Source organism: Coenobita brevimanus, chromosome 97 (assembly GCF_032717465.1).
Source record: "Coenobita brevimanus isolate Jiangsu-jjx chromosome 97, ASM3271746v2, whole genome shotgun sequence".
In the NCBI taxonomy this organism is placed as follows: domain Eukaryota; kingdom Metazoa; phylum Arthropoda; class Malacostraca; order Decapoda; family Coenobitidae; genus Coenobita; species Coenobita brevimanus.
The window spans coordinates 4518256-4530163 of record NC_137050.1 but is presented as its reverse complement, the minus strand read 5'-3'; the positions used below and the strand labels follow the sequence as shown (position 1 = coordinate 4530163).

At 42.6% G+C, this 11908-nt stretch overlaps 1 pseudogene; it reads left to right on the top strand.

The window, feature by feature from the left end:
• LOC145413778 (beta-1,3-glucan-binding protein-like) lies at positions 1-9084 on the top strand (annotated as a pseudogene).
• The last annotated feature ends 2824 nt before the right edge of the window (positions 9085-11908 follow it).

The following is an 11908-nucleotide window of genomic DNA, read 5'->3' as shown; positions in this document are numbered from 1 at the left end:
ATGGCGAAGCTGGTAATGTTATCAATTTGTCTGTCTGTTTGTGTGTGTATCTGTTAGCACCATAACTTCGCAACCGCTCAAGATATCATCACAAAATTTTACAGGTGTGTAGTAGGGTTAAAAATCTCCCACGAAATAGAAATTGGTGAGAGTAGGTCAACGTCAAGGTCTTATTCCGAGGCGCGCTAGACATGTATCGGCTCGCGTGACCTGCCTTGGAAGGGCCTCTAGTTGCTCCTATTTTTTCTTTCTAATTATCATCTGCATATTTATTATCGATTTTTATATTATATTTCGTTTAGTTCCCATTACAAAAAGCTCCATTGTCTTAGTATCTTCATTATCTTCATCTTTTTTTCTCCTTAATATTTTCTTAACGCCTTGTGGTACAGTGGGTCAAGACGCATCAGTCTGATTTTGCCAGTAAGGGTTTGCGTTGAACGGTTGGTTGGTGGTATTATGCAAGGTTTTAATGTCAGGAGCAGCCTAGCCCAGGGCCCCTACGCTCCTGCTGGGGAAAATGAGAAGGAAAAGTTAAATAATAGACAGAATATAGATTTTTTTTTCATTCTTGCTCTTTCTTTTTTGTCTGGCCTTTCTTGTTTCTTATATATTGATGGATGCCCCAGTCTTTCTCCCTGACCTTCTCTCTCTTTCTCTCCCTCTCCCTCTCTCTCTCTCTTTCTCTCTCTCTCTTGTTATCTATTTCTCTCTGTCTCTCTGCCTTTCTGTCCTGTCTGTCTGTCTCTCGATCCATGTCTCTGTCTCCGTCTTTGATTCTGTCTGTCAATCTGTCTGTGTCTCTGTCTGTCCGTCTGTCTGTCTATCTGTCTGTCTGTCTGTCTGTCTGTCTGTCTGTCTCTCTCTCTCTCTCTCTCTCTCTCTGTCTGTCTGTCTGTCTGTCTCTGTCTCTGTCTGTCTCTCTCTCTCTCTCTCTCTCTCTCTCTCTCTCCCCCTTAATTATCATCTAGGTAATTGCACGTAAGTCACAAATGCCACGGACAACTTAGCATTATGCGTCGCTAATAATTTGGGAGCAAAATACTGAAGGGGACAATTAAGGAGAGAAAGAAGAACAGTCACGCTATTGGCTCCTACCTGCACGAACAGCCAATAGGAATGTCCGCTTCTTCCTCTCCCATCCTATCAAGCTGCCCTCCCCCCATCCCCCTCCGTACCTCCTTTTCCCCTCCTCCTTGATCTTTCCTTCCCCCTCCTCTATCCTGTCTTCCATCCTTCTGTCTATCCTCCCCTCCATCTTTTCTTTCATCCCTCATCGCTTTCTTATCAAGCTACATTCCCTCCCTCTCCCTGTCCAACTTTCGTCCCACTCTCATCAGGCTCTCTTTTTACCCCCCTCTTCCTTTCCTCCCTCCCTCCTTTCAACTTCTCCTCCCCCCATCTTCCCTCGCCCTCCTCCAGTCAAGGTCTCCCCTCCCTCAGTTCCATCTTCACATCCCCTCTCCCACTAAGCTCTCCCACCTCCATCCCCCTCCCTTTCATACCCCTCCCTCAACCTCCTCCGACATTGGAAGGATTTCTTTAACACAGAAGAGGAGTAAGATGTAATAAACAAGATAAATCGCCCAGGAAAAGGTGTTAGGGAGCTTCCTTAACCGACGAGAATACGAACCTAGGACTAAGCAAAGATAGATCGTCTCAGAACGACCCTGGTGCAATGTAATTACAAAGTGCATACACCTCACAAATCACCTGGGTCGAGTCGTAATGATGTCAATTTGCAACACATTTTAGTACACCAATTTCCACAAGGATCGAAGCCACACCTGTTCTTTTCCTCACCTTTCCACTGCATGAAGTCAATTTGCAACATTTTCAACACAGCAGTTTTCAGAAGGTTTTGCGTTGCGTTTGAGTTGTGCTTGTTGCTTCTTCTCGTCCTCCACCACCCCACCCTCGCACGTAGCCAGTTTTACGAGGCATTCTCAGTTCTCAGGTAATTACACACTGCGCACATTACAAATCACCTGCGTCGAGGTGTAATGAAGTCAATTTTGAGATCAGTTTGCACGGTCATTTTCAGAAGGGTGAGAATAATAACTGTCCTTTTACACGTACCCCTTCCTCCTTACTGACCTACCCACCAGTCTATCCATCTATTTATCTATCTATTTATCTATCTGCTCACCTATCTGTCTTTCTATCTATCTATCTATCTATCTGTTTATCTATCCGTCCAACTACCTTGGCTAAGCTGACGTGATCTACCTGACGATCCCCCCTACCCTCTCTCTCACTCTCTCTCTGTCACTCTCTCTCTCTCTCTCTCTCTCTCTCTCTCTATCTATCTATCTATCTCTATCTATGTATCTGTCTATCTATTTATCTACATCAACATACATATACACACATACACACGTAACTCAGGTTTAGCCCCCTGAGGCCGGCGATTTTTTTCAATTTATTTTTGCCCTTTTCTGGACGATTTTCTTCAGCTCAGGAATGATTTTTGGAACTGGAGGGGTTGCATGCAGCCTTAATAAACCCCCTCACTGCCACAGGCCCTTCCTAAGCTGAGAAAAATCGTCTGGAGATGCAAGAATAAAGTAGAATTCGACGTCACCCTTATTTAAGGATGCTAATCAAGGTTTGGGTATGAGTGAGGGACTGGGGGTTGGAGAAAGGGCAGCCTGATGAAGGAAGGCAGAATGAGATGGAGGCGATTTGTCTGTGGCCACCCCTTCCAACCTTAAAGCGTTTGGCTGTAGATAGATAGGTAGATGGCTCGAAAAATGGAGACAAACAGACAGATACACAGACAGACAGATAGATAGATAGATAGATAGGTGGGAAGGCAGGCAGGTAAATAGACAGACATAGACAGACAGATAGACTGGCAGGTAGATAGACAGACAGACAGACAGACAGATAGACGGATAGATAGATAATATAGCTCGTGACCTCCGGAGCGAAGTCTAATTATCTCCAGGCAAATGATGATGGAAATGGACCCCCTCATTATCCTCATTAACCCCTTCAGCACGAGAACCTTACTTTTGTCTGTCTCTCGCTGCAGCCAAAGGATTTTTCTAATTACACCCGCGCTTGCGATGGGAGAGTGGAATATTGTTTTGAGACGTTGGTGTTTGTGTGTATGCTCCTGTCTGTCTGTCTCTCTCCATCTATCTTTTTATTTATCTGTCTAATTATTTGTCTATCTACCTACTTACCTACCTGTCTACCTATCTATCTATCTGCCTCTATGTATGAGTATCTATATATCTATCTGCCTACCTATCTATCTATCCATCTGTCTGTGTCTGTCTATTTACCTACGTTCCTACCTACCTACCTGCCCATCCATTATATATCTATCTGTCTAGCTGTCTATCTATCTATCTATCTGTCTATCTATCTATTTGTATTTTACGTCATGGCTCATTGTAATCTCTCCTATTCCCCTCAAAATCGTCTGGAGGTGGCAAGAATATACCCAATAAAGTGTCAGCGTAATAAAAGTCTCAATAAAAAAACAATAACACCGCTCTTTTTCTCTCTTTCTCTTTATTTTTCTCTCTCTCTTTTTTATATGTATTTTGTGCTGGCGTGATGTAGGGAGTGTGCATGACTTTTTTCTTATTTTTTTCTTATATTTTTTTGCGTTGTAATGGCGGGGTATAGCGAGTGTGCATGACAATCCTTCCTTGTTAGCGACGCACGTAGTTCCTGTTAATTAAGTTGGATATAATGAAGACACCCACACAGTACACGAACGAGGGAACATGACACTACCCTTGCTGCTGTTGTGGTGGTGGTGGTGGTGGTGGTGGGAGTAGTATTAGTATTAGTACGTTGGTGCTGATCTTCACATTATAATTTGCAAATGGATGGAGGTGACCCGTAGTAGAAAAATAGTAGTAATAGTAGTAGTAGCAGTAGTCGTAGTAGTAGAAGTAGTAGTAGTAATAGTAGTAGTAGTGGTAGCAGTAGTAATAGTAGTAGTAGTGGTAGTAGAAGTAGTGGTAGTAGCAGTAGTGGTAGCAGTAGTGCTTCACTCGACTTTTGTACTTCACTTTTGTACTTCACCAATCTTTTGCACTTCACTCAGCCTTACAGTCACGATCCCCTGTTGATGTATTTGTCAGTGTGGTATTTAAATCGCATAGGTCAAGGCTTTAAGGGCGACTGAAGGCTGTGGTGGAGGGTGTGGTGGAAGGTGTGGTGGAAGCTGTGGTGGAGGTTGTGGTGAAGGGTGTGGTGGAGGTTGTGGTGGAGGGTGTGGTAGACGCTGTGGTGGAAGGTGTGGTGGACGCTGTGGTGGAAGGTGTGGTGGAGGCTGTGGTGGAAAGTGTGGTGGAAGGTGTGGTGAAGGTTGAGGTGGAGGGTGTGGTGGAAGGTGTGGTGGAGGTTGTGGTGGGGGGCTGTGGTGGGGGGCTGTGGTGGAGGCTGTGGTGGAGGGTGGTGTGGTGGAGGGAGTAATACCACGCTAGAGAGGAAGGGTGGGCAGGAAAGGAAAAGTCAAGAAGAGAGTAAAGGTTTGTTTCTTTATATTTTTCTATGGCGACTTAGGAGAGAGAGAAAAGACAGGATGCAGTTTATTACTTTACCTATCTGTTTATCTATCTGTCTGTCTATCTATCTATCTATCTATCTCGGAGGGAGTGCAAGAATTCGAAGGACAGGCATTAATAATATACACATCACATTACAAAGATCAGAAAGAAAATTCCACCTACAGTATAAAGTTACAAGTTGGATGAGACTCAAGGGCGGCTAACCAGGTCTCTCCCACTGCCTTTCAGAACTGGGAATTCCAAGCGTACGTGAACAACAGGAGCGTCAGTTACACACAGATGGGACTCCATCCTGTACATCAAGCCGGTGGGTAGACCTTCACCTGGATTAACCTATAAAATAAATCTCCGTGGTGTATGTGCCACGAAGCCTCCTATATCACCTAAATTTCTAAAATACGCCAAATATACCCAGACTACACGTATTCTGTACTGCCATTGCTCGTTTACTCACCAGTTCTAATATATACTTTTTACACTAACTCCCAACGTTCTTAGTACTCTCATATATACTATAATCTTCTCATAAACTTCCAACATTATTATCAGCCTTAGTTCGCTACATCACTCTTAGCAGTTACAATTTCATTATCCATATAAAGTTAATATTCATCTAGGTTTCAAAAGACACGAATAGAAACCACTGCACGATTAACCACTTTACACAGCTTTTTCTGCTTAATCAGTGCAGCAGTCTACACTACCTCATTCACAGATACACCAACATTCTAAATAATTTTGCTGAAACGCCTGGGGTAGGTTTGTAAGATGACTCAGGTCGGTGGTTGGGAGGACAGAGTAACAGCATCCAAATACCCCATCACTAAGAGCGAATGGGCGTAACCTAACGTAATATTCAAACTGCTTCTGCTTTCCCTATAGCCAACAAAATAACAGAAGGGCAGGTAAAATTATAACTGCAAATAGAAAACACCTGGCACATGTAGCAGCAGCGGTAATACCAACCATTATTTCGGCCAATCAGTATCTGTTTCACATTACTGTTTGGCAGACCCTGGTTTTTACTTAATATTCCATTCATTTCTTTGCTTGTTCCCATTTTCGTTAGGTCTTTCGCTATTTTTTTAATTTCAGTTATAAGATTTTTTTTCTACGTAAGTCCTGATACAAAAACCCTATTCGCTATGTACACATCTAACTGACTCTCCTCTTCACATATGCATTCCTGTGTTAAAAACCTCTATCACATCCTGTTGTCTAAAACTGTTACATCTATAGTACATCTGATAAAGCCTGACTAAATCTGCAATCTCTAAATCTATATGCGCCATCTAGACACGCTATAGTACGAAAATGCGGCAGTTCTTTAAGCACTGAAACGTTCTTATATCATGCATGCTAAATGCCTTCACGTGCTGTCATTTAGCGTTCACTCTTCCCTCCCCCACCCCTTCCTTGTCCCTTTACGTTCTCATGTACATTGTCTCTTTCCAAACCTAATCTCTCTCTAGCACGCAATCCATGTATCTTTCAACACCCAACCCCTTTCTCCTACATACACTTCTCTCCTTCCACCATACTTCCCACTCACCACTCCTTTTGCCTCCCACTCCTTCCTCATTGTAAGATAATATAAGAATTTATTTGTTTTCATCCTATCCCATGAAATTTCCAAGACCTTTTTTGTTAATGCTGCATGATATTCCTTCTCTCTGTTTCCTAGCGATTTTGGCTGGAGGTTCTGGTGGGTGGGGGAGAGCCTTTCTGATTAGCTATCCTTGTTTTCGACTCATAGAATAGCTAAATTAGTTTTATCCAATAACAAAACAGCCTCCAAAGAACGAATAGTGCTGTTGCTATTTACCTTCCTGTTTGGTACTTACCTCCCTGTTGTTTTTCATCCATTTCACTCGCTCCTTATCTGTCTCACATTCCCTCATTGCCCCTCTCACTGCTTCATTTCCTCTCCTTGTTACTCCTCATCCACTCCCCACTCACTTCCCATCACACGTATTCTTCACTCCCTTCTCACTCTTCTCATGCTCATTTCCCACTCCCTGTTCTTCCTCGTTACTCCTATCCCTCCCATTGTTCTTCACTCTCTCCCCACTCTCCTTTCCCCCTTATCCTCAGTCCTCCTGCATTTATTCCTCACCCCCATGTCAGCCAATCTTCACTTTCCTTCCTACTCTATTTTTTTCCTTATTTTCCCCTCTCACTCTTATCTCCACTCACTTCCCATTCCCAGGTATTTCTCATGCTTATTTCACTCGCCTCAGATCCCTCTTCCCCAGTCACTCCCCACTCCCCTTCAACATTCACCCCCCACTCACTCCCTTTCCTCATTCCCCCTCCTACTCACCCACAACTTTCTTCCCTACTCACCCTTCCCCAAACCCCGTTCCCATCCAATCATTCCCCTTTCTCACTCCCCTCCCACTTATCCCCCACTCCCCTCCCCACTCCGCAGAGCCTTACATCAGAGTGGCTTTCAGAGGAGTTCCTAAGCACGGGGTACCTGGACCTGTGGGGCATGAACGGGCGCGGTGACGTGTGTACCGGCAGCGGATGGTACGGCGCGACCGGTACGGCTCCGCGGAGAACATCATCAGTCCCGTCACCAGCGCAAGGCTTCGCACGCAACAGGACTTTGCTTTCAGGTGACGCACTATTTGGGTTATTCTTGACGCCTTTTTCACTTTTCTTGCTGCCTTCAGACGATTTTATTCAGCTGAGAGTGAGTCGTACCCTGAGGGATTACAATTTTCATACTCTGAAAGGATTAATGTAGCGTATGTAAACCCTTCCAGTAGGTGTGATTGAGGAACTGGGTTGAAGGTAGATCAAGTTATGTTTTGTACCAGCCTATGCTCTACAGGTGTGTAACTTACGATTTACCTGTACTACTCATTAGGTATGGCCGTGTTGAGGTTCGTACCAAGATGCCGAGAGGAGCTTGGTTGTGGCCAGGTAAGATTTATGAAAATCTAACCGAAGTAAAATTATGATAAAATGAAGGAAATAAATGTCAGGTAAACACAAGGAAAAATTGGATGTTAAAGGAGTACTGTTACAAGAGAAAAATGTTCCACTCTGTTGAAAAAGGTAAAAATGTGGAACTGATATAAGAATTCTCGTCCACTAGCTATCTGGATGCAGCCTAAGAAGTGGACATACGGAAAGTGGCCAGCCAGCGGTGAGACTGACATTGTGGAGTCCAGAGGTAAACAATGAGGCACTTGGTTTATCTTTGAGAATGTAGGAATTACACGTAAGTCGCACCTTAGATATCAGATAGCGTTACTGGACAGCTGTGGTAGGACGCTGATAACATTATTTATTTATTTATCTTTATTACTCTATTAATTTTAAGATTATTTACCTCAGAAACCCCCCACTGAGGGAGTGATGTTGCTGAATGCCAGAGAAAAATGAGTATACCATGTCAGTGAAACATAAAATGACGAATAAAGGGTGAATAAATTATTGTTAACAAAGAAGAGTAAATATACAAAGACAATCAGGTTCAACAAGAGTGCATAATGGATGGGAAAGCAAAGTTAAAGTTTTTTATTGCAGTTACGCATCAATATTGACAATTTTCTATAATGGCTCTCATTTTCTTTGATACGGCAACGATGACTATGGTACTTTGGGTAACTAGTACGCAGCCTCCACCATGCACTGGGGACCCTTCTGGAGCGAGAACAAGTACCATATGACAGGCTGAATAGTAAGCATTTGTTCTATTAATCCTGCATGGTCTAGCTAACGAATAATGCAAGTAACACTAATAATGAATGCTTACTGTAACTCTGTATATACCAATGAAAATGCTGTAATGTTCTGCACAGTAACGCTAAATGCATATGCTTACGAATGTGCTGTATTATGCTGTACTTCTAATGCTGTAAAATTAACTACAGGCACCTGTGAATGTATCATAATACGCTGAACTTCTGTACTGAATTTCCCTACCTTGAAGACAGTAACGCAGAATGTAAAGTTGATTTGGTCTTCTTCCAGCGCTGCCAATGGTGGTTCCTTCTCTAATAGTTTCCATACTTGGCACGTAGACTGGACCGCGGACAATGTTCAATTAGTATTTTTTTTTTTATTCATTACACTTAGCATTTCTTCTGGCTATAAAACTGATTATATTTTCAGGATGTACTGTATAATTATAACCTGAGTCTTTAATCGCAGAACAGCTTTGTAAATACCTTATATACAGTACATGTGGTTTCAAATAGTTCTACACGTATTTTAAAGCGTGTGTGTGTATGTGTGTGTGTGTGTGTGTGTGTGTGTGTCAAGGATCATCCAGTTTTGAACCCCTGTGGACTGCAGGCTAAAGTTGCTCTTCACCTGCAGTCTACAATTCTCCTTCCGGGAAATAAGGAGAGAACTTAAGTAGTTTTGTATCTACCTGTCATGTCAGTGCCACCGCGTGAAGGCGTTTCTCCCTAGATACTGGAGCCGAACAATAAATAAATGTTTTCGAAATAATGAAGTCTGGTGGTTCAGGTTCTACGTGGACGATCAGCTGCAGTTGACGGTTGACCCCGGTGACATATGCAGGGAGTGACTTGATGTTGGAAGTTACCGTTCAAGCCCTGGTCCAACACGTCCCCCTTTATCGTTCGGCGAGTTTTAGAAAAGGGGTGAGTCAAGTTCGGCACAGTGAAAGCGTTATGGAAGGCAGACTTATTCATTCCGGAGTAGATTTTACCCCTTCAACCCCGCGGCATACCCAGTTTCATTCTTGCTACCCCCAGACGATTTTATTCGGTTAGTGAGAGCGCCCCCTTTGGTGAGAGGCACGATGGAAGCTTCACCTACCCCCCTCCCCCCCCAGTTCGAAAAGCCACCCTAAGCTGAAGATAATCGTCTATAGTCAGCAAGAATAAAAAACTTGCTACACCTAAACCAAGGGGTTAATCTCTTCAACACGATGACGTCTTCTGCATTTTGTACTTTTTTTTTTTCTGGCTCTGGATCCTACCTCACCTCACCTTGGGATGGGAATGGAGGTATGGATGATGATGCCGATTATTGTAGTTATTTAATATTCTTTTCGGGGTTGTAGAGATACTGAAGGGAAAGATAATGGGTATAATGCTCATGCAAAATACAAGGTGGTCTGTATATAGCGCCCATTTTCCTCTTCGTATGGGGGATCTCTCGTGTGTCGCGGGGCGGCGCGCAGGAAGCAGTGTGAATGTCTATCCTACCTCATTTATCCATTTCCTATTTCCACGGCCACACCCACTCCCACAGAAGCACATGGAGCCGTCCCCGCAACGCACAAGATACCTCCATTTGTCTGCTGGAGCGCTGTTTATGGACCACGCTTTACAGTACACAGGGCTTCAGGTGTCTGTGGTCGTTTGCGGTATTTTAACTTTTATATTTCCGCATTTAGCGCGGGTCGTGTCAGCTTGCATGGGAGCAGGGTGATGAACGTTCATATTTCGCTTGTTGTCTATTTTCAGCGCGGGTCATGGCCCGTAAGGTGGAGGAGGGGGGTGTTGGTGGTGTTGCAGCGGAAGGTGGACAGTTTCGGTGAAGGACAATAAACTTCACTTCGAGGACGTATTTTAATGTTTTAATTCTTGCTGCTCCCAGGCGATATATAGTTATCGTCTAACAGTAGCAAGAAAAAAAAATGCAAAAGATGTCCTATGGCTAAAGTAGTTGAGTGGTGCAGCGGGAGTTGAATGGCACGAGCATTTACCTCCTCTCCTATCTGGTGCAGCAACATATTGGCATGCATCTCAAAATTAAAATGATGCTTAAACCTCACATTTTATTTTTCTCCCCGGTATTTAGCTCTTAAATAAACACAGTATATATATTATATATACATAGGAAAAGTGGGTAGTTTCCAAATGGGATGAGGAAATGAACTACAATGAAATTTAAATGGAACAACATATGTTTGGGATTTAAACCACGGGAGAGACGGGGCGGAGCCAAGTAGGTGACGTCGTAACAAATGAGTTGCATTATTAATTTGATGAATAAATTAAACATTTAAAAAAAATAAAATAAAAAATTACTGTAAGATATCCTTAATATTGTACAGTAATCATGTAAACATAAAAAGAAGAGCAATTTCGAGAGAAACTAAATTACAGGGTAACGGTAAACATCTCGTTTGATCAGTGGTTGTTTTCATTCTCCGAGGTAGCATCGTGATGCCTTGTGGGTGCACGTGTGGCGGTACTGTTGTCGAAGTTCTTTGGACTTCTGTTCTCTGACATTCTGTGAACGATGGTAACGTACAATATCAGGAAGGTTCCGTGATCGTCAGGAGTTAGGAGGAAACTGTGATTGTGTCGAATTTGTGAGGAAAATTGCGATGTAATTGCGTTGCCCTGTTGGCGTCGCTCTGTCGGCGTCGGTCGGTGTTGACGACGGGCAAAGGTAATGTTTAGATACCCAGTATAGTAGCTGTAGTGCTGTTTCATATTTGTAGTTCGTATGTCTTTAGTCATATATGTGATTATAGGTCGTCATAGATGCTGGTGAATTAATAAGAATAATATGGGTATTGCTAGGAATCGTAGATTTTACGTGAACACGATTTTGGTAAAGCGCAAGATCTTAATTGCGGCGTTTTTACCTCGAAAGTGTACAATATGGTATTGTGGTTATATGTATTTTAACATTATAATGTGTAATGTGTTACTGAAGGGCTCAAATGAATGTTTATAGCTTTATAATCAGCCAGTGAGGGCTGTTGGGCTGAGGAGTAAAAACACGGCAAATTTCACACGTTCCTTACATAATAGCAAGATTTTGAGTGCCAAATTAGTACCGTTGAGAATTGATATGTAAAATTGGAGGTTAATAATTAGTACATGCAGAAAATCAGCCGCCCTCGTTTGGATATGTTGACCATAAGAAGGCTCAGTAATTCATATAAGCAAAAGTTTGGCTAAATAATGTTAGGCTTAGATGGTATTTTAGTGTGGGTTGGTGCATTAGATGCCATCCACTTTTGTGTAAAATAACTCAGTTTAATTTGTGACGGAAACTTCTATCAAATTATGTTGCTAAAATATGACGGCAGTCACACGGTATTACCATAAATCATATTGGAATGAAGTTTGACAGGATCCTTCGTTATTATTATTATTATTATTTTATAGAGTATTTTTTTTTTTTTTATGCCCGTAAATAGGGAGTGTCAATATTGTACTTCGCACTGTGTACAGTATCTCAGATTTTACAGAGTATGAAATGTTATAATAATTTAATCGCCGACAGTTACTTGTATATTGCTTGGCTGTATCGATGTTAATGGATGTTTCCTGTTTGATGTGCATAAAGATTTGCTTATAGTCGCGCGTACCTTCGTTATTCCATGGTCATTTGATGATTGCAGAACGGGCTGTGATTACCGA